At 40.0% G+C, this 20,299-nt stretch overlaps 1 long non-coding RNA gene and 1 pseudogene across 2 annotated transcripts; both read right to left on the bottom strand.

Moving 5' to 3' along the window:
* Positions 1-461: 461 nt before the first annotated feature.
* On the bottom strand, positions 462-1,520 carry LOC112173839. Of its 2 annotated transcripts, XR_005802272.1 has the most exons (4): positions 1,383-1,520; positions 1,087-1,287; positions 756-1,010; positions 462-675 (listed from the first exon to the last, which is right to left on the bottom strand). It is a non-coding gene; the product is annotated as an uncharacterized LOC112173839 (long non-coding RNA). The 2 variants fall into 2 exon arrangements; XR_005802271.1 differs by having other exon boundaries at positions 462-1,010.
* Positions 1,521-9,704: 8,184 nt separating this feature from the next.
* On the bottom strand, positions 9,705-18,900 carry LOC112169680 (annotated as a pseudogene).
* Positions 18,901-20,299: the final 1,399 nt, after the last annotated feature.

The raw sequence follows: 20,299 nt of genomic DNA, 5'->3' as shown, positions 1-20,299 counted from the left end.
TGTAATAAAATACAAGAAAATTCATTCTCTAAATCTTGTGATATTTGACTTTGTAGCCGTCAGGTAAACCTTGAATAAAAGAATGTGCATTGGCAGCTTTAGCAGCTTCTATGATCCCATCCATATCGGCGTCTTCTTTACCCAACAGGATGTTGTCAGCTATAGTAGTAGCAAACAATGCTAGTTCTTGACTTACCAATCCCATCTGTTCATGCAACCATCTCAATTGGAGAGTGGAAACATCATGTCTATCCAACAGTATGTTACCTATGAAACATTGCTGCATCATAAACTACACTATTTGCATATACACATTAAAACTCAATGTTGTAGATATGACATATAGTTATATACCTGAAGAGGGGTTGTAGAACCGTTGAACCATGGATATAATGGTGCTCTTTCCTAAACCACTGGGACCGACAACTGCAAAAGTCTTGCCAGCACTAATCGAAAAGCGAAAAGCTCAGGTTTTCGAACACCATGTTGGGTCGTGATGGATAGGCAAAACAAACATTAGAAAACACAATATGCCCTGATACTTTTGGCAACACTACTCCTTTGTCTGATACTTTAGAGGAGTTAGAATCTGATTCAATCATCTTCATGATATTTGCAGCAGCAGCTCGGCCTTTAGAAATGGCAGCCAGGTTTGGGGTAGCTTGGCCAAGAGCACTACAAAATTAAAGGTTTATTTTCAGTAGATTTTCAAATTCAAGAACCCCATTATTACATGTTTTGAGTATAAAACTTACAATCCACTGACGATGACATTGATGATTGTTGTAAATGCTTTGCCTCCATTTGTGTCATGATGTCTTACAAGTATGCTGGCATACCAGAGAAGCAATGCCCAAGCACAAAACAACAGTCCATATGTAAGGCCTACATCCCTTAGCAAGCCCACCTTTCTCACCAAGTTTGAGTGCCTTGAGAAGTGACTGAGAGTATGTTTCAATTGCTTTGTCCTCTCCCACAAATGAGTACACAGTACGAATCTGCGAAATCACCTGAAGGACCATGCACAAGGTGAGAGGAAAATTAAAGCAGAACAAGATACACAGTAAAGCAGTTTTGAGTATGTACCTCTTCAGCAACTTTTCCAGCTTCAGCATAAGCAGCCTCACCTTTTTCTGATAAGCTTGACATGACTATGGTATAGTCTCCCCCTGCAAGAGCTATCAGTGGAAACACAGCTAAGGTAAGAAGCGTAAGCTGCCACACCGATGCAAATCCAATGGAAAATCCTACAATGAACTAAGAAAGGTAACGCAAAGTGTGGCCTGTCTGCATTAAGATCATACAAGATGTGATTACTCCATTCGAAGCATACCATTATGGTTCTAGATCAAACATAGAATAAGTTTCTGTATGTTTGTTACCTTGTCACCTATTGCATCTTGGACTAGTATAGCATCACTCGAAATGTGGAAAATGATGTTAGTGTCTCTGGCTTCAGTGTCGAAAAAATCAATATCCTTCCTTAGAACTGATTGAAGATACTTCAATCGCAAACGAGCTGTCTGCCTCTCACAGTCCCACCAGTTCGCGTCCAAGATGCTACACCTGAAAGATCAAAATGTCAACAACAATAACGCAGCAAATCTTAAGAGTTGTGCTTTTGAAATTGGAAGTATGAAACATACCTATCCATGCTGATATAAAGAGAACAATTCCAAGATAGATCAAGCACAAAGCATACTGCAAATGAGTCAGATACATGTAGAACTTGTAAGAATTACTGCTAACATATTGCAGACGACCGAAAACCAGTAATTAATTTGTGGGGCTGATTCTTGTACAATCAACAATGCATTACATGCAGAGAACATCATGGAATCGAAACTTGATCATTTTTGTTAGCAGGGTGATATGTTTCATTTTACCTTAGAAATCCGGGAAGACATTTTGTTAGGATGCTTAGCCATATGCCCCAAAGAATCTATCATCCTGCCATACAAGACAAAGAATACAGGAAGTGCAGTACCATGGATACACGCTCCGAAACTTCCAAAAAGCATCAAGACATAGTCCATTTTATCAGCAGCAGCAAAGAGGCCAAGAAATGAAACACTGCGCGGCTTCTATTTGTTTGAATGCACTGGTTGGTCCATTTTCGGATGTGGGTTGTCCGAAAACTCACTGGATTTGGAGGCAAGCTCCACTTCCTCCATTGTAGATCAATGTAGCCAAAGTTGTCTCTCAGAGAGGAATAGAGATCGAAATTGGAAAGATTATAGAAAAAACGTACTAGTTTTCACGAACAAGTCATGGAAGGAGTGCAGTCCATTCCCGCCAATAAAGCAAATGTCATGTGATAGAACTAATTATCGGCACTCAATCAACCACTGCTTGTCATCAAAAAAACCAATGCTTTGTAAATCTTTATGGGTTAAGCACCAACAGTGTCTGAACACTTAGGGGATTTTTAAAATGATACCTGAACTTTCAATGTGATACCTCATTTTTTCTTATCAACGTCATACCTCTGATCATTTTCTGTCACAGAGCCGTTAAAATGAAGCATGTGCTATGCATGTGACTTAAGTTTGAAGGGTAAAATTGTCTTCTTACACTAATTTCTAAAAAAAAAAATCGAAATGTTTTATTAATTAATATAATTATTATTATTTAATAAAACAATAAAACAATTAGCCTCTCCGGCTACTGAGACGACCACAAGTCCCCGACTCCTTCTCCAGCTACCGAGACGACGATGAGGACGACATTTTTTGGTTGGTGAGGCTTAGAGACATTTCTATTTGGACGTCGTCGGCTATGTCGAGGTCGGAGCTTTTCGCCAACGGAGATAGTGGTGGCGGAGATGATGGGTTTGTTGTGGTGAAGGTCCCTCAAAGAAACTAGCGACTAGAGAATTTGCTCTCTCTCAGACGGCTTTTCTCTCTTGCAATGGGAATTGGGTCGTTTTGGTCAATCAATCCTTGGTTTGCAAAATTAATAATGGAAATCATATTTGAGAACTGGGTTCTCTATGTTTCTGGGTTTGCTTGGGAGGAAGATCTCGTATTTCTCTCTCTTTATAATTGCAGAGCGTATTAAGAGGGTGCAATTGCATTTAATTGCTATGAGAGAGAGGGAGAGAGTGAGAAAGAAAGAAATTGCATTTTTATGGGGGTTTAATTCTTCTTCTAGGAGAGTGTATGGTTCAATGGATGACGGCTACCAAACACTATGTTATCTCCTTAATCTCTATCCTTCTCCGTTCTCATACTCCCATTATTTTGTTCTACAGTTCCACCATCAAAAAGTTCCAGATCAGTTTTTTTTTTTTGAGAATAAGTTCCAGATCTGTTTCATCTCTATCAAACAAGGAATTGTCCATACCCTTTCAATATCCAGCAAAGGAAAGCCTCCTCATCTTCTTCTTCATTTATCAGACTTTGATTCTTTAAAAATTTCTCTCTTCCACCAGCTATAAGCCTATAATGGCTTTTGCTATCTGATTTGTTAATGCCTTCTTTCTGTGAAATTCATTTTATTTCATGACCAAACAAGAAGATACACAAGATTTTTTTTATTTGGATCCAAACTAGAATTTTCGCAAAAGAGTTTGGGGGAAAATTAATTTGATCTGATCTGAGGCCATGGTTTCTTTTTTACTGTTGGGACTGAAGCAGCTAAAAACATTAACCTGCAAATCTCACACTAAAAACTAACACCACAACACCTATCCATTTCTTTTTTCTCTGCAATCACCGCCACTCACCCTAATATTCATTCTCTCCTTGGAAACACAAAGCCACCAGATCTATCCATTCATTTTCCTACCTCTCACCACCGAAGCCACCACTTCCCCATGACCATGGGCTACCTATTGATTCAAGACCAGGGTGAGAAGGAGATGATCATGGTTCTTCCCTGTTGCATGAAGAAATTCTTCAGATTTGCTCAACGCCCTTAATTAGCATTTGGACCAGAGACTTTGCTTCAAATCAGGGGGACAAAGCAGAGGGAAGAAGAAGCTGAAAAAGAAAAACAAGAAAGAAAGAAAGCAGAATAATAAAGAATAAAAAATAAAAAAAATATTTTTGAAGGTAAATTAGTCTTTTTATTATTATTTTTTGCCTCACGTGTCGGACAAGTGGTCATATTAACGGTTCCGTGACGGAAATTGACTGTAGGTATGACGTTGGTACGAAAAAATGAGTCAAGGTATCACATTGATAATTTTAAGAGTTCAGGTATCATTTCAAAAATACTCGAAGAGTTCAGACACTGTTGAACTAAAAAACTCAATCCCTATTACCGAATTTCCATTTCACTTGAGCGTTGTAGGGTTGCTTCAAACTTGTACAATTAGCTCAGTGGTAGACAGATTTGACCCCAGCTGTTTACATCATCATCATCCCAATGTCAGGAAGGACCATCATGGATTTGGAATATTGTTTGGCATTTGATCTAATATTACTTACTTTATTACATTTAGAGAGACCACTTGGATTAGACCTCTTCTATATATGTTCAGCTTGAATTATTGTTATGCAGTATAAATCTACCATAACAGACTTGAACGACAAATTAAATCCAAAGCAGCGAAGTTCCATGTGTATATGCTAATTAAAAAATTATGATGTGTTAAAATGTGATACCTCTAATTAAAGTTGGATGCCAATTGAACATTATTACATTGAATAAGTGACCTTTGAGCTCCAGCCCGTTTCGTTTTCGTTAGCGTGTTTCATGTTTTGATAAAGGTTTTGGTTTGGTCCAATTCCTTTGCAGTCGTTTCCTATTTACTTCATGGAGGTGGTAAAAAACAAGTTTTTTTTTTTTAAAAAAAACTAAACTCTAAGATGATATGCTGTATTTGACCACAACTCCTTATGCGAAACCCGGCCAATGCTCCTTGCGAATTTCAGGAACCTGTGCAAACTGCAAAGTAGAGCCAGCAGAATTACATTTATCTGCATTTCGAGTATCACGATTGATTTGAGATGATTGATGGATAAATGAATCTTCTGATATAATGTAACAGAACCTGTGGTACACAAATATTTCCTATACTAGTGGTCAATAAGTCTCTCCTGAGAATTGAATTATTTTTTTGGTCTGAAGAATTGAATGTCATCTTCATATTTCTTTTCCCTAGTTTTGTAAATTTCTGATATGATCGCCACTACTACAAAAATGCAAACAGACGACACTCATTAGATGACGGAATAGAGGTCGCCTGTTGTCTGTAGGTTAACATGAACATTTTTGTTGTTTTTGGAGCTCTCCAAATGTAAAAAAATCTTACACAGTAGGTATGCCATGTACTTGTAAAAAGAGCTCTCCATCATCTTTTTTCTATTAATGAAGTTCTTGTGTTTTTCCTAGTGGATGCATTTGGTAGTTACTTAATTCTCTGATTAGCGTTTTTGGTACACTTTGTCTTTGTCGGGTTTACAATCTTATTGTAGTATCTGGATCTAGATTAGTCAGTTCATAATATATCACCAAACATTATATCATTTTCCTCATTCTTACTGGTCATAACACCTAGACATTACTCCATGTGTGTTCTTGTTGCAGGAATACAGGATATTCGAAGGGAGCTAGGCATATCAACCAAAGGAGAAGACTGATAGTATTTGTTCTTATTGGCAAAGGTATTTGCGCTTTTCAATTTTCATCCAAGAAATTGTATTAATTTGTTTATTTAATCTTCTGTACTAATTTCTCTCCAAAGCAGATGGACATGAAAAAATGAGATCAGCTGATCGATCGATGAAGTGGCCATGCCTGGACAAGTTCAAACTGTTTAGTAATGAATCAGTATTTTGTGGGTATGTATTAGAGGAAATTAAGTAGTGCAAGCTGCAAGAGTTCTTGTATTTATTTGAGTACAATATATACAAAATGGAAAGTTCTAACAAAATGTGAATAAACTTCAAGATTTAAAAGAAAAAAATTAGAATTGAAATGTAAAATTCTTTTACTTTTTTTTTTTTTAACAGAAAAGAGGGATTTCATTCATTCCAAAGCCAGAATGGCACATACAATATATCTCTATGTACTTGTACCCTAATTTAGTGGCCAAGTAAGGGAAGATAATTATCATCCACTAGTACATTGAAGCTCAATTATTTGAGCCTACATGACTATGTAAAGTCACTCCACACAAAGTAAAATAGTTTGAATCTCCCTTCGTTATTACATTCAATTGTGGTACTCTAAGAAATTTATTTATTTGGTGTATAAATAACTCCATAGTAAGTAAGCTATCAACAAACACCTTCACTAGTTTGTAGAGAAAATAACATAAATTGACTTGGATTGGTCTCTTGGGATCCCAAATATGTAACATAAGTAAGGACTTGTTAACTCAGTCCACACTTGGGCCTAGATCCGCATAACACCCCAAATCACTAAGGCATTTGCATTTTACTTGAGTAATAAATAACATTGGATATTATTTATTTATTTTTTTTTTGATGAAAAGAGGTCAGCCCATTATATATATTCAGCAAGCAGTACAAAAACGAAACACCCCTATGGGGTCGACAGAAAGAATCGTTTCTTAAGGAACCCTAAACACCTATTCTATAACAAGAACAAGCCCCAGGCCACCCCGAGTACACCCACCTTTTAAGGAAAATAACGCACCTTTATTTCAAATAAAGATCAAACATCCTCCGAAGCAAATAGTAAAATGAACCCTTAGAGAATATGATTTTTGCGACCTAACAAAATTTAAGTAATAATAGAAGTAAAAGGTGAGCCCCTACCTTGCACCTCCAATTCTAGACCAGCCCAGGCCCTAGACAAGAGAGTCCAGCCCACGATCCAAAGGCCCAATAACCTGTTTAGAGCCCAAACACTCAGCCCACCTAAAGCCCTCGGCACACCTGAGCCTCTGGATCAGCACTGCCACAAATGGCACTTGCAGCACTAGAATAACCACCCCCGTCGTCGTACCTGCCCCTGCTGCCGCCGCACATAATGCGACCAGCATTCAAGCCACCAGCACCATCCACATCAAGGGAGTACAAGTTCGATAACTCCCCCACCGCAATGCCCACCGCCGTCAAATCCGCCCAAGAGTCGGGCACACCCAATCTGGTCCCATTGCCCACGACCACGATCCAGAACCAAGCACACGGAGCACTCAGATCTCCAAGCTCCTTCATCCACGCTGCAATCCGAGCAACCAAGACCCCATCTCTACCAAAGACAACTCGATTCATCATTGGGCACACCACATGATCAGCTCTGTTAACCCTGGTTGCACTACCTGCATCCGTAGAAGTATCACCAAAACCCAACACCATTACAAAACCATTGCTACCCAAAGCAAGAAGAAAAAGAATAAGCAGCGTAGAGGCCGCCACGGCCACCATTGACAAGCACTAGGGAGATATTAGAAGCAGCTGCGAGAGTGGTTCTCAACCCTAGCAGAGCGCTAGGCATAACAGTATATAAAGCCTTAATAAAACTGATAATAATTAGGCTGATTTGATTTTGGATATTATTTCTTGGTGACCAACAAAAGAAAGAAAACTGGAAAACAAAAAGGGTTTTTGTCCATTTATCCTAATTCTAGGGATTTTTTCCCACTTACCCCATTAAATTTTTTTAATTCTCCCTTACCCATAAAGACTCTAATAAGGTATTCCCTAATACCCGATTAAGTTTTTTTTTCTAGACTATTTTACCCTCACCTCTTTATTACATAGAGAGAGAGAGAGAGAGAGAAAAGCCATAGGAAAATTCGCCGGATTCCAGTCACCGTCCGCTAGACTTCTCTGAAAACCTCGCCGGAGGTCTTCAAAGAGGTCGTCGGAGATCTCATAGGTCGCTGGAAAGGTTTGTTTCCCCCAAATAGACATATATTGCTCTCAAATAAACCTCTATTGCCCCCCAATAGACCTTTATTAGGGGATAATAGAAGTTTATGAAATCTTGCCGGAAGTCCTCAAAGAGGTTGTCGGAGATCTCATATGGGGCCGAATAGGTTTATTGCCCCCAATAGACATTTCGGTCGTTGGAATGAGAATTAATCTCTCTAAAATTAGACAAATAAAACTTTGATTAAGGAAAAAAAAACAAGGAGGTTACATCAATTCAAAACATTTATTGCCAACCAAAAGAACTTTTTTTTTTGTTTCATTTTTCTTTTCTTCTGGGCCTTCTGCCCCCATTTTACCAAAAAAAAAAAAAACGAGAGGGTTGCAGCTTAGTCACACAATAGATAATTAAAGAAAAAAAAAAGCACCCGTCAATTGTTCAAAAGTCAAAACCATAAGAATCTTCTTTCTTAAAAAAAAAAAAAAGGAAAAAAAGAAAAAGTAGCCATCAATCGCTACGGTTTTGATTTCGTGATTGGAGAAACCCAGGCAACCAGCGATCCTACCAGTTCCGATTGCGGCCGGATAGTGAGGCTAGAAGCTGAATCGTGGAGCAAAAAATGGCCTCGCTGCCGAGGGAGAAGAGGTCGGCGAAGTTGTGGTGATGAGAGAGGAGGACGAAATCGGAATCCGAGATGCAGTCGACCGCAACGCAATCGAGGTGGATGGCGGCGAAAACCGACCCCAGTTCGTCGGAGCTTCGACCCATGGCGGCATGGGCAAGCCAGTGGCGTTGGGGCTTTGCAGGGAGGGGAGAGAGAGAGAGAGAGAGAGAGAGAGAGAGAGAGAGAGAGAGAGAGAGAGAGAGAGAGAGAGAGAGAGAGAGGCACGTGTAATTAATTAATTAAATCAAGGGAAAAATTGTCATTTTACTTTAAACAGGGTAAGTGAGAATAAAAATTTGTTACTAAGGTAAAAGTGAGATAACTTTAGCCAATTAAAATCCTATGGAATTCTCCTGAGCCTAAACGCACATGCTGCATTTTTTTTGTGCACCCCAATGAAAAACCCAGGCGGTAATCACAATTTTTCCTAGCATGATAAGGATTCAAATGATGACCATTAGATACCTTCCTCCCCTGATGCCTCCTTTATTTAATAAACAAACCAACATGGCCGCCAAGAACGGCTCGTGCCGTTCACCGGAGATGTAAAAGACGACAGAGTGTCCGTTTCACCGGCATCAACTCCCACAGCTTCTGCTTTGCATCGCCTCGGCGGTTTCAGAGATTTATTGGCCAGATGACCTATCTTCCTCTTCAGTAACTCCTTTGTCTTTAGTCCCTCAAGTAAGCATGTATAGTAACGACTGACATTCTAGGGTTTCAGGTGAAAGGATTAGATCGTTTGTTTCACAATGGTTTCAAGGAAGCGTAAGTTAACACACGTACAACTCATGTATTGACCAGATGTGATAAAGATCCCTATTGCGAAGTAAGTGCTTCCGGGAGTGAATATTGTTGTATGATTAACTGGCACTCTTGGTTTTCAAGGTTTATTATATTAGTGCAAGTTTGGCCACTTACATTGATCATTGGTCAGCAACTTGATGTCATCTTGAATTCTACATTGTATGATTCATTTGGGATTTGAATATCAAGCTAAACATGGTTCTTACTGTCTCCATATGTGAGATTCCTTTTGTTTGATTTGAATATTCTAGGAAGGAAATCTAGTATTGCCGGACATGGTGGTCTTATTATACTGTGAAAGCTTTATTGTCCACGATGAAGCCCAACATATACAATGGTGATCTTATTAGGGCATCCCCCAGAAGCTGCCTATTCTTGTACAATATTCATTATATAACGATTTTGCAAAGCTTGTGATTGAAATCATTCATAAGCTTTTGAGTTAATCGAGCACTTGTTCACTCTTCTCTTGCTGTAGACTAACTAATTGTTTATACAGACTACCGGGAGTTCCAATCAACTGCTCATGGTTACCTATTTCCACCACCCTACCATTTTGTAGCAGGGAAATCTTGTTCGCATCACGAATAGTTGACAGTCTGTGTGCTACCAGAATAGTGGTTCGGCCATCCATTAGCTTATCTAGAGCCTCCTGAACCAGCTTCTCATACTCTCTGTCCAATGCACTTTTTGCTTCATCTAAAAGAAGAATTGATGGATCTTTCAGTATAGCTCTAGCAATAGCCACCCGCTGTTTTTGCCCACCAGATAATTGCGCTCCTTTCTCTCCCACTTGAGTTTTGAACCCTTCAAGCATTCTGCTTATGAATTCATGGGCATTTGCTGCTTCTGCTGCCCTCAACTTCGGATGCTTCCTCATTCCCATATTTGATGTTGTCATAAACTATTGTTGAGAACAATGCTGGCTCTTGCTGGACTAGTCCTATTTTCTTCCTCAAAGATTTCAAGTTTAAGCCTTTGATATCATGTCCATCAATCATAACTGCTCCAAAAATAGGGTCATAAAATCTCATTACTAGTGCAATTACAGTACTCTTCCCCGAACCACTTGGACCGACAACTGCTAGACTCTTTCCAGCTGACACCTTCAAATTCAAGTTGTCGAAAATGGTGATATCAGACCGAGCAGGGTACCAAAAGCTCACATTTCTGAATTCTATTTCTCCTCTTATAACAGCAACCACATTTGATGTGGGATCATTAGAATGTATGGTTGTTTCTCTTTTGAGAATACTAAAAATCGACCCGAGTACTTGTGACCCCTTCACAATGTCTGGAGCAAGAGCAAGTGTTTCTGCTATGCACAGTGCAGTAAAAATCAATACCATAAAGGACTTAATGATGTCTCCAAAATTAGAGTTTTTGTGCTTGATTAGAACTAATGCAAACCAAAGGCCGAGTGCATAGGAACAGAATGAAAAAAAACTGTGATAGGCCATAGAAAAAACCGGAAACGTGACCTCGAAGAACTGCTTTCTTATTTGGATGGTTTAGCTCTGATGCAAACTGAAGTGATATTCGATCCTCAGCCCCAAATGCAGCAACAGTACGTATGTTGGCAATTGCTTCACGAGCTAGGGAAGTTGCTTTAGCATAAGCACAATTGTAGTCTCCTCCAAATCCCTTAAGAAAAAGTTGTTGCGCGCGCGCGCGCGCGCACACATATATATGAAATTAAGGACATTAGCATAAACATCATTATGCAAATGGAAAATGTTTGGACTGATATTTGACACTGACCTCAGTAATGGAAGCTCCAACTAGCAGGGGGAGGGTAGCAACCACAACAGCTGCAATACGCCAACTTAATGTGAAGGAAATAACAAATGCAGTTGCTATGAGTGATAAATTCTGTACTATTGTTGATAGACGGTCAGCTAGAGCACTTCGGACTAATGTTGCATTGGCAGCTAGGATTGATGTCAGTGAACCAGTGTTATTCTCATCTAAATCAAACCACCCAACTTCGTTTGAAAGTATAGCTGTAGTTGAAACAAGAAAGAACTCTTAGATTTGCTCTACTTTGTGGAAGGTTAAACTGTGAAGTAAGGAAACAGTAAGCAGAAAATGTAGAATCGCTGTAAATCTGTATGCAATTAGGATTTTATTTAATTAGGATATCCTGTAATTATGGAAAGATTGTTTCCTATTACAGTTAGACTACTCATTTGTACTTGTATATATACCCTCATTGTGGGATGAATAGAATTATCGAATTAACCTTGAATTGAAGTATTCTTTTCTACTTGGTATCAGAGCAGGTTCAATCCTTTGAACTTGCCTGCATCCTTTGAATCCTAAATCCTGAATCCTGAATCCTGAATCCCAAAGCACACCACAAACCGCTGCGTACCACCACCATTAAAATCAAGCCATCCCTGAATTTTTGAAACCCTAGAAAAACCAAACCTAAAAAAAAAAACAAACAAACCCCAAATTCCTCAATGGCCGTTCAACGCCGACCAGGTCCTCCTCCAGGCTTCTCAGGTCCTTCTCCACGCCGTCCTCATGACAAACCAAACCCATACGCAAACAAAAAATGTGTTGTCTGTGGGGAAGTAGGTCATACCAAGGAGCGGTGCTATGAAGTGATTGGCTACCCTGATTGGTGGGACTTCACCAGGAAACCGCGAAAGAATCCGGGCAAGGCGGCTATTGCTACTACAGAGGAAGAGCATCTCGACAATGCCTCCGCTAATGTAGCGCAGTCAGGTATGAAGGGTAAGGTTACTTTGAATAATACATGGATAATTGATACAGGTGCATCTGACCATATGACCAATGACCCAAGTCTTGTGAAAAACCTTAGACGTTCCCCTCAAGACATTGTCTCTACTGCTGATGGTACTCCAACTCCGGTCACCGGAGAAGGTTCTATTGCTTTATCTGATACCTTAACCCTTGAATCTGTCTTAGTTGTTCCATCACTAGCTTATAATCTCTTGTCTGTTGGTCAAGTTATTTTAGCTCTTGCATGTATTGTGACCTTCTATCCGTCTTTCTGTGTGTTTCAAGACATTCTGACTCGACGGATTCTTGGTTATGGTGTTAGAAGGGGGAAATTATACTATCTGGATTTGACAGAGACTGGAAAGAAACAGAAGCATCTTTTGGGACATGCTAATCATATCAACGGGGTAGAGAATGCGAAGGAAGCTGTATGGTTATGGCATCGCCGTTTAGGTCATCTATCCTTTCGTTATCTTAAGAAGCTGCAACCTCAATTGTTTTCAGTTGTTAGTGATTTAGATTTCCACTGTGACATCTGCGAACTGGCCAAGAGTCACCGTATTTCATATTCACCAAGTCTTAATAAAAGTCCTGTTCCTTTTATGAAGATTCACTCCGATGTCTGGGGTCCTGCGAAAATTCCTTCTCTTTCTGGAGCTCGGTATTTTGTAACGTTTATTGATGATTGCACTCGCATGACATGGGTGTCAATACTGAAGAATAAGAGTGATGTATTTGGAATGTTTACCGAATTTCACAAAATGGTGGCAACTCAGTATCAACAATCCATTAGAGTGTTTCAGTCTGACAATGGTGGAGAGTTTGTGAATGGCCCTATGATTGAGTTTTTCCGGTCACATGGAATTCGTCATCAAACCTCCAATTCTTATACTCCTCAACAGAATGGTTTGGCAGAACGGAAGAACAGGCAGTTGATGGAAGTTGTTCGTGCTTCCTTGTTTGGTATGAATGTACCTCGATCCTATTGGGGAGAAGCAGTAAAATCAGCAGCATATCTTATCAACCGTACTCCTTCACGGGTGATTGAGTTTCAGAATCCTCATCAGAAGCTTCATACACTTTTGACCATCCCTTCTATGCCTAATTTGGAGCCCCGGGTGTTTGGGTGCACAGCCTATGTTCATATTCCCAAGCCTCAACGCAGCAAGCTTGATCCATGTGCCCGTAAGTGTATCTTTGTTGGTTATGCTGACTTCCAGAAGGGTTATCGATGTTATGATCCTCTTACTGGCACTATACATGTCTCTCTTGATGTTGCTTTTCGTGAATCCGAGCCTTACTACTCAGGGGGAGCTTCTCAGTCTTCCCTTCAGGGGGAGAGAGGTTGTGAAGGGAATCCTCGTTCTCGTTCTATTATTGATTTTGATGTCTTTGAAGACTTGGAAAATTTGGAGGATAGATTTGAAGGTAGAAATTCGGAAACAGACAATGTGACTGCCAAACAGAGCATTGTAAATTCTGAAATAGACAATGCGACTGCTGAACGAAGTGTTGCGAATTCCGAAACAGAAAATGTGACTGCCGAACAGAATGCGACTGCCGAACGAAGTGTCGCGAATTCCGAAATAGAAAATGTAACTGCCGAACAGAGTGTTGTGAATTCCGAGACGGAAGAGACAACTTTTTTGGATAGTTTGAATCAAAATCAAGACATATCTGAAGCTCACACACAAGATATTTCCCCTTCTGCATCACCAACTGAAGATCCCGGTCAGAATGATCCACCTCAGGTACCCCTAAACTGTAATGAGTCTTCTGGGTTAGAAAGTGTCGAACCTAGGAAATCACAAAGGGTTACCAAGGGAATTCCTAAGAAACAATATGAACCAGATATCAAAGCCAAAGCTAAATACCCTATAGCTAATTTTATGTCTAACCATAGGATTTCTGGGTCACATGCACTTGTTGTTGATCAATTATCTACTGTATCTATTCCTAGTAACGTGCAGGATGCATTGGCGGATCCAAAATGGACAAAGGCGATGAATGAAGAATTGGAAGCTCTTCAAAAGAATGCAACATGGGAGCTAGTACCTATGCCGGTTGGAAAGAAGACTGTAGGATGTCGTTGGGTATTTACTGTGAAGCTTAATGCAGATGGAACTATTAATAGATACAAGGCGAGGTTGGTTGCCAAAGGATATACACAACGCTATGGGATTGATTATGAGGAGACTTTTGCACCTGTGGCAAAGATTAATACTATCCGGATTCTAATCTCACTTGCAGCAAACAAAGATTGGCCCTTGCACCAGTTTGATGTGAAGAATGCGTTTCTTAATGGGAATTTGGAAGAAGAAGTGTACATGGATGTGCCCCCAGGTGTTAAGAATTACTTAAGTGATGTTGGCAAGGTGTGTAAATTGAAGAAGTCTTTGTATGGCCTGAAGCAGTCTCCAAGAGCTTGGTTTGGAAGATTTTCAAAGTCCATGAAAGCCTTTGGATACAGACAAAGCAATTCTGACCATACCTTGTTCATCAAGCGCAAGAGTGGTAAGATTACAGCTCTTATTGTGTATGTTGATGACATGATTGTTACAGGGGATGATCCGAAAGAGATAAATGAATTACAAAAGTATTTGTCAAAGGAGTTTGAAATGAAGGATCTGGGACAACTGAAGTATTTTTTGGGTATTGAAGTTGCAAGGTCTAAGAAGGGGATTCACTTTCACAGAGGAAATATGTTCTTGATTTACTTGCTGAAACGGGGATGCTGGACTGCAGACCCATCGAGACACCCATTGAGATGAATCACGGACTTGCTATCTATCCTGATCAAGTGCCAACTGATAAAGGGAGGTATCAACGTCTTGTAGGAAGGTTGATTTATCTTTCACATACTAGACCTGATATTGCTTATGCTGTGAGTGTTGTTAGTCAATTTATGCATTGTCCTAGTGAAGAGCATATGGATGCAGTATTTCGTATTTTGAGGTACTTGAAGAGGGCGCCAGGTAAAGGGTTACTGTTTCAGAAAAAAGATGAATTAGAAGTTGTTGGGTACACAGATGCAGATTGGGCTGGTGATAAAACGGACAGACGTTCTACATCTGGGTACTTCACTTTTGTTGGAGGGAACCTTGTCACTTGGCGTAGCAAAAAGCAAAAAGTCGTTGCCAGATCAAGTGCAGAAGCTGAGTTCCGAGGTATGGCACATGGAGTATGTGAAATGTTGTGGATTCGTAATGTCTTGAAGGACCTGGGTTACAAGCTTAAAAAGCCTATGGATTTGCATTGTGATAATACAGCTGCCATTGAGATTGCACATAATCCAGTTCAGCATGATAGAACAAAGCATGTGGAGGTTGACCGTCATTTTATTAAAGAAAATCTTGACAGAAAGGTTATTCGCTTTCCATTTATAAACTCAGAGGAGCAATTAGCTGATGTTCTTACTAAAGGAGTGTCCAGGAAGGTATTTGACAGCTCAGTTGACAAGTTGGGCATGATAGATATCTATGCACCAACTTGAGGGGGAGTGTAGAATCGCTGTAAATCTGTATGCAATTAGGATTTTATTTAATTAGGATATCCTGTAATTATGGAAAAATTGTTTCCTATTACAGTTAGACTACTCATTTGTACTTGTATATATACCCTCATTGTGGGATGAATAGAATTATCGAATTAACCTTGAATTGAAGTATTCTTTTCTACTGAAAAGAACCTGAGAACATTAATAGGCGCACATGACTTGTGAGCCGCTCCCCCATCAATGTGTAGAAGTAGTGCTGCAACGGATATACTGGAACAGTAACACCGGCTAGTGCAACAAACGTGAGAGTTACCTTGTCAACTTCGTGTTTGATTTCAGAACCAGTTGGAGAATAAAATGTAGACAAGATGTGAGTTATTGCAAGGGCAAAGAAAGGGGCTTCCGTTCCTTCCAGAGCTGCACCAACTGAATCGAGTATCGCGTAAGGCCACTCAGGTGCATTTAGTTTTACTACTTCCCATATTGATTGACTGGGAGAAAAGTTAGGTTGAGACAGCTTTTGATCATTTGGATCCTGCTTTCTTGTTGTGATTGACTTAACATCCTGCTAATTGCTCTCCTTGGTTTCTTGAAAGCTTGTATGTGTTGAAACAGACCGAGATACTGATCTAGAACCTTCAACATGTTCCAATACCTACAAGTTAACCATACTTGCATACTCACCTTTCTTACACATCAGTTCTGCATGGTTGCCACTCTCAACAACCTGACCATTCTTCAGCACAATGATTGTATCCACATCGCGGATAGTGGAAAGCCGGTGAGCAACAATGATTGTAGTTCTATGTGACATAATTTTATCCAGTGCTTGTTGAACAATTTGTTCTGATTCTGCAGCAAGAGCACTTGTGGCCTCATCCAAGAGTAATATTTTCGGGTTTCTTAGAACTGCTCTTGCAATAGCTATTCTCTCCAGCCCAAGTGTTGTAGCCATCAGGTAAACCTTGAATAAAAGAATGTGCATTGGCAGCTTTAGCAGCTTCTATAATCTGATCCATGTTGGCGTCTTCTTTACCAAACATAATGTTGTCAGCTATAGTAGTAGCAAACAGTGCTGGTTCTTGACTTACCAATCCCATCTGCTCTCGCAACCATCTCAATTGGAGAGTAGAAATATCATGTCCATCCAAAAGTATTTTACCTATGAAACATTGTTGCATAAGCTACACTATTTGCATATACACATTAAAAATTTTAAAGTATTTTTGTAGGTATGATATATAGACATATAGTTATATACCTGAAGAGGGGTTGTTGAATTATTGAACCAGGGATATAATGGTGCTCTTTCCTGAACCACTGGGACCGACAACTGCAAAGTTCTTGCCAGCACTAATTGAAAAGCTCAGGTTTTCGAACGCCATGTTGGGTTGTGATGGATAGGCAAAACAAACATCAAAAAACTCAATCTGCCCTGATACTTTTGGCAACTCTACTCCCTTGTCTAATATTTTAGAGGAGTTAGAATCTGATTCAATCATCTTCATAATATTCGCAGCAGCAGCTCTGCCTTTAGAAATGGCAGCCAGGTTTGGGGTAGCTTGGCCAACAGCACTACAAAATTAAAGGTTTGTTTTCAATAAATCTTCAAATTCAAGAACCATTATTACACTTTCCGAGTAGAAAACTTACAATCCACTGAAGATTACATTGATGATGGTTGTAAATGATTTGCCTCCATTTGTGTCATGATGTCTTACAAGTATGCCGGCATACTAGATAAGCAATATCCTAGCACAAAACAACAGTCCATATGTCAAGCCTACACCTACTCCCTTAGCAACCCCACTTTTCTTACCAAGTTTGAGTGCCTTGTTAAGTGACTCAGAGTATGTTTCAATGGCTTTGTCCTCTCCCACAAATGAGTACACAGTACGAATCTGTGAAATAACCTGGAGGACTATGCACAAGGTGAGAGGAAAACAAACCAGAACAAGATACACAAAGCAGTTTTGTGTGTGTACCTCTTCAGTAACTTTTCCAGCTTCAGCATAAGCAGCCTCACCTTTTTCTGATAAGGTGGACATGATTATGGTATAAGCTCCCCCTGCAATAGCTATCAGCGGAACCACAACTAAAGTAAGAAGTGTAAGCTGCCATACAGATGTAAATCCAATGTGAAATCCCACAACGAACTGAGAAAGGTAGCGCAAAGTGTGGCCTGTCTGCATTAATAAGATCATACAAGATGTAAGTGCTGCTTTCTAGCGCCAATGTTTGTTTTCCAGTTAGGTCTTCCTAATTTTCGATTTAGCTAGTTTGTAGTTCTTTAGTTGTTTTAGAAGAGGCATGTCTCTCCAATCTTTCGAGGGGTAAGGTTGTTGTCATCCCCTTGCCTGTTACGATGTACTCTCTTTTTTTTCTTCCAATAAATTATCCTAGTGCTGTCGAGGTTTGCCAAAAAAAAAGTGCTGCTTTCGAAGCATCTCATTATGGTTCTAGATCAAGCACAGCATAAGTTTCCGTATATTTGTTACCTTGTCACCTATTGCATCTTGGACTAGTATTGCATCACTTGAAATGTGGAAAATGATGTTAGTGTCTCTGGCTTCCGTGTCGAAAAAATTAATATCCTTTCTTAAAACTGATTGAAGACACTTCAATCGCAAACGAGCTATCTGCCTTTCACCAGTTTGCGTCCAAGATGCAACACCTGAAAATCAAAATGTCAACAACAGTAACGCAACAAATCTAAGAGTTGTGCTTTTGAAATTGAAAGTATGAAACATATATACCTATCCATGCTGATATAAAAAGAACAATTCCAAGATAGATCAAGTACAAAGCATCTGCAAATGAATCAAAGGGAAAGTCAGATACATGTACAACTTCTAAGAATCACCGCTAACAGATTGCACATGACCGAAAACCAGTAATTAATTGATGGAGCTGATTCTTGTAAAATCAATAATGCATAACAAAACAACATGGAAAGTCGATCATTTTTGTTAGCAGTGTCTAAAATATTGTTTCATGTTACCTCAAAAATCCGGGATGACATTTTGTTAGGGTGCTTAGCCATATGACCCAAAGAATCAATCATCCCACCAAACAAGACAAAGAATGCAGAGAGTGCAGCACCATGGATACACGCTCTGAAACTTCCGAAAAGCATTAACAGATGGTCCATTTTGTCAGCAGCAGCAAAGAGGCCAAGGAATGAAACACCGAACGGCTTCTGCGTGCTTGAATGCATTGGTTGGTCCGTTTTCGAGTGCGGGTTGTTGTCCGAAAACTCACTGGATTTGGAGGCAAGCTCCACTTCCTCCATTGTACAACAATGTAGCCAAAGTTGTTGCTCAGAGAGGAAGAGAGATCGAAATTGGAAAGATTAGAGAAAAAAATGTACTTTGTTTTCATGGACGAGTTATGGAACACTCTTGCAGTTCACTCCCGCCAATAAATGCAAATGTTATAGAACTTGTTGGCAATCAACCAACCACTGCTTTTTTTGGAAAAAAAAAAACCAACGACTGCTTTATAAATCTTTAATGCCGAATTTCTTGTTTCACTTTCCATCGTCTTACGGTTAGCTGAATAATAGACTGATTTGATTAATTATTTAAGGGTGAGGCTATTTCCACCCTACTAAATGCTTTGTTCACCCTACAATTAAATTTTTATCATGAAATTTTCAATTTCACCCTCAAATAATTTTAAAAAGAAAAAAAGATATTACCATTGAAAATGTGAAATCGGAAAAGAAAAAAGAAAAAGAAAAGGACAAAATACTGTTTACTCCCTATACTTATAGGGTCTCGACGTTTCAGTCCCTGACGTTTCAATTTCACCTAGAAACTCCCTAAACTCTCTAATTTCACACAATAGGTCCCTGCCGTCAATTTTCCGTCAAAAACTCAGTTATCTTGCTGACGTGGCATTCCTTTCACACTAAAATGACTATTATACCCTCACTTACTATTTTTTTATTATTTATTTTTTTTTCTCTTTATTTTTTCTGTCACTTTTCTTTTTACCTCTTCTTATTCCCCTCCTCTCTCGTCTCCATCCTCAGCTTCACTGAATCACTGCAACCTTCGCGGCATCGCCACCTTGCTCGCTCCACCTCCGCCTCCGCCGTCGTCATCCTTCTTTCCTTCCTCCGATTCTCCACCACCTTCGCCGTTGCCGGCGCTCTTGGAAGTCCGCTGCTATCTCCTGCATCTTTCTCTCCACCCCATCTCCAGCAACCTCTTCCTCATCCCCTTCACCACCACAGCCCTGTGCCTTGGAACTCTCCATCAACACCCACGACTCCGTGTACTTAATCGTGGATACGAAGCATTGCTTCCTTAAAATTAAAGCAAATTCACCAAATTAAAGAAAAGGGGTTCTGAATTGACCTTCTGAGAATTAGGAATTTATGCCAGAGCAGCCCGGAGCTCTATCACGGAGTTCTTATACTGAAACCGAGCCTCCTCAAGAGCTCCGCCATTTCCAGGACCACCGCCGCTCGATTCTCTGTGATTTTGGGTATTAGTGTTGTCAGAAGAAGACAAATCGCTATGAACCATCCGTTAACCATCCGTTTGAGAGCGAAGAATGTCCGTTGCGGTGGTAGTAGCAGCGGCGGCAGCAGAGGAATCGGTGGATCAGAGTAGGGGGTTGTAGAGCTCGTCGTTCATGGAGGAGAGGATTTAGAAAGCTGACTCTATCGTCTCTTTTAGAAGGAGAAGGAGGAGTGGATGAAATCCATCCGACGCTCATTAGTCCAGCACACTAGATCGCTCACCGATTCTGAGTCGTCGACCACAATAACCGCCGGTGAG

Source organism: Rosa chinensis, chromosome 6 (assembly GCF_002994745.2).
Source record: "Rosa chinensis cultivar Old Blush chromosome 6, RchiOBHm-V2, whole genome shotgun sequence".
NCBI lineage: Eukaryota > Viridiplantae > Streptophyta > Magnoliopsida > Rosales > Rosaceae > Rosa > Rosa chinensis.
Note: the sequence above shows the minus strand (reverse complement) of the source record. Positions and strands in the feature narration are given on the sequence as shown.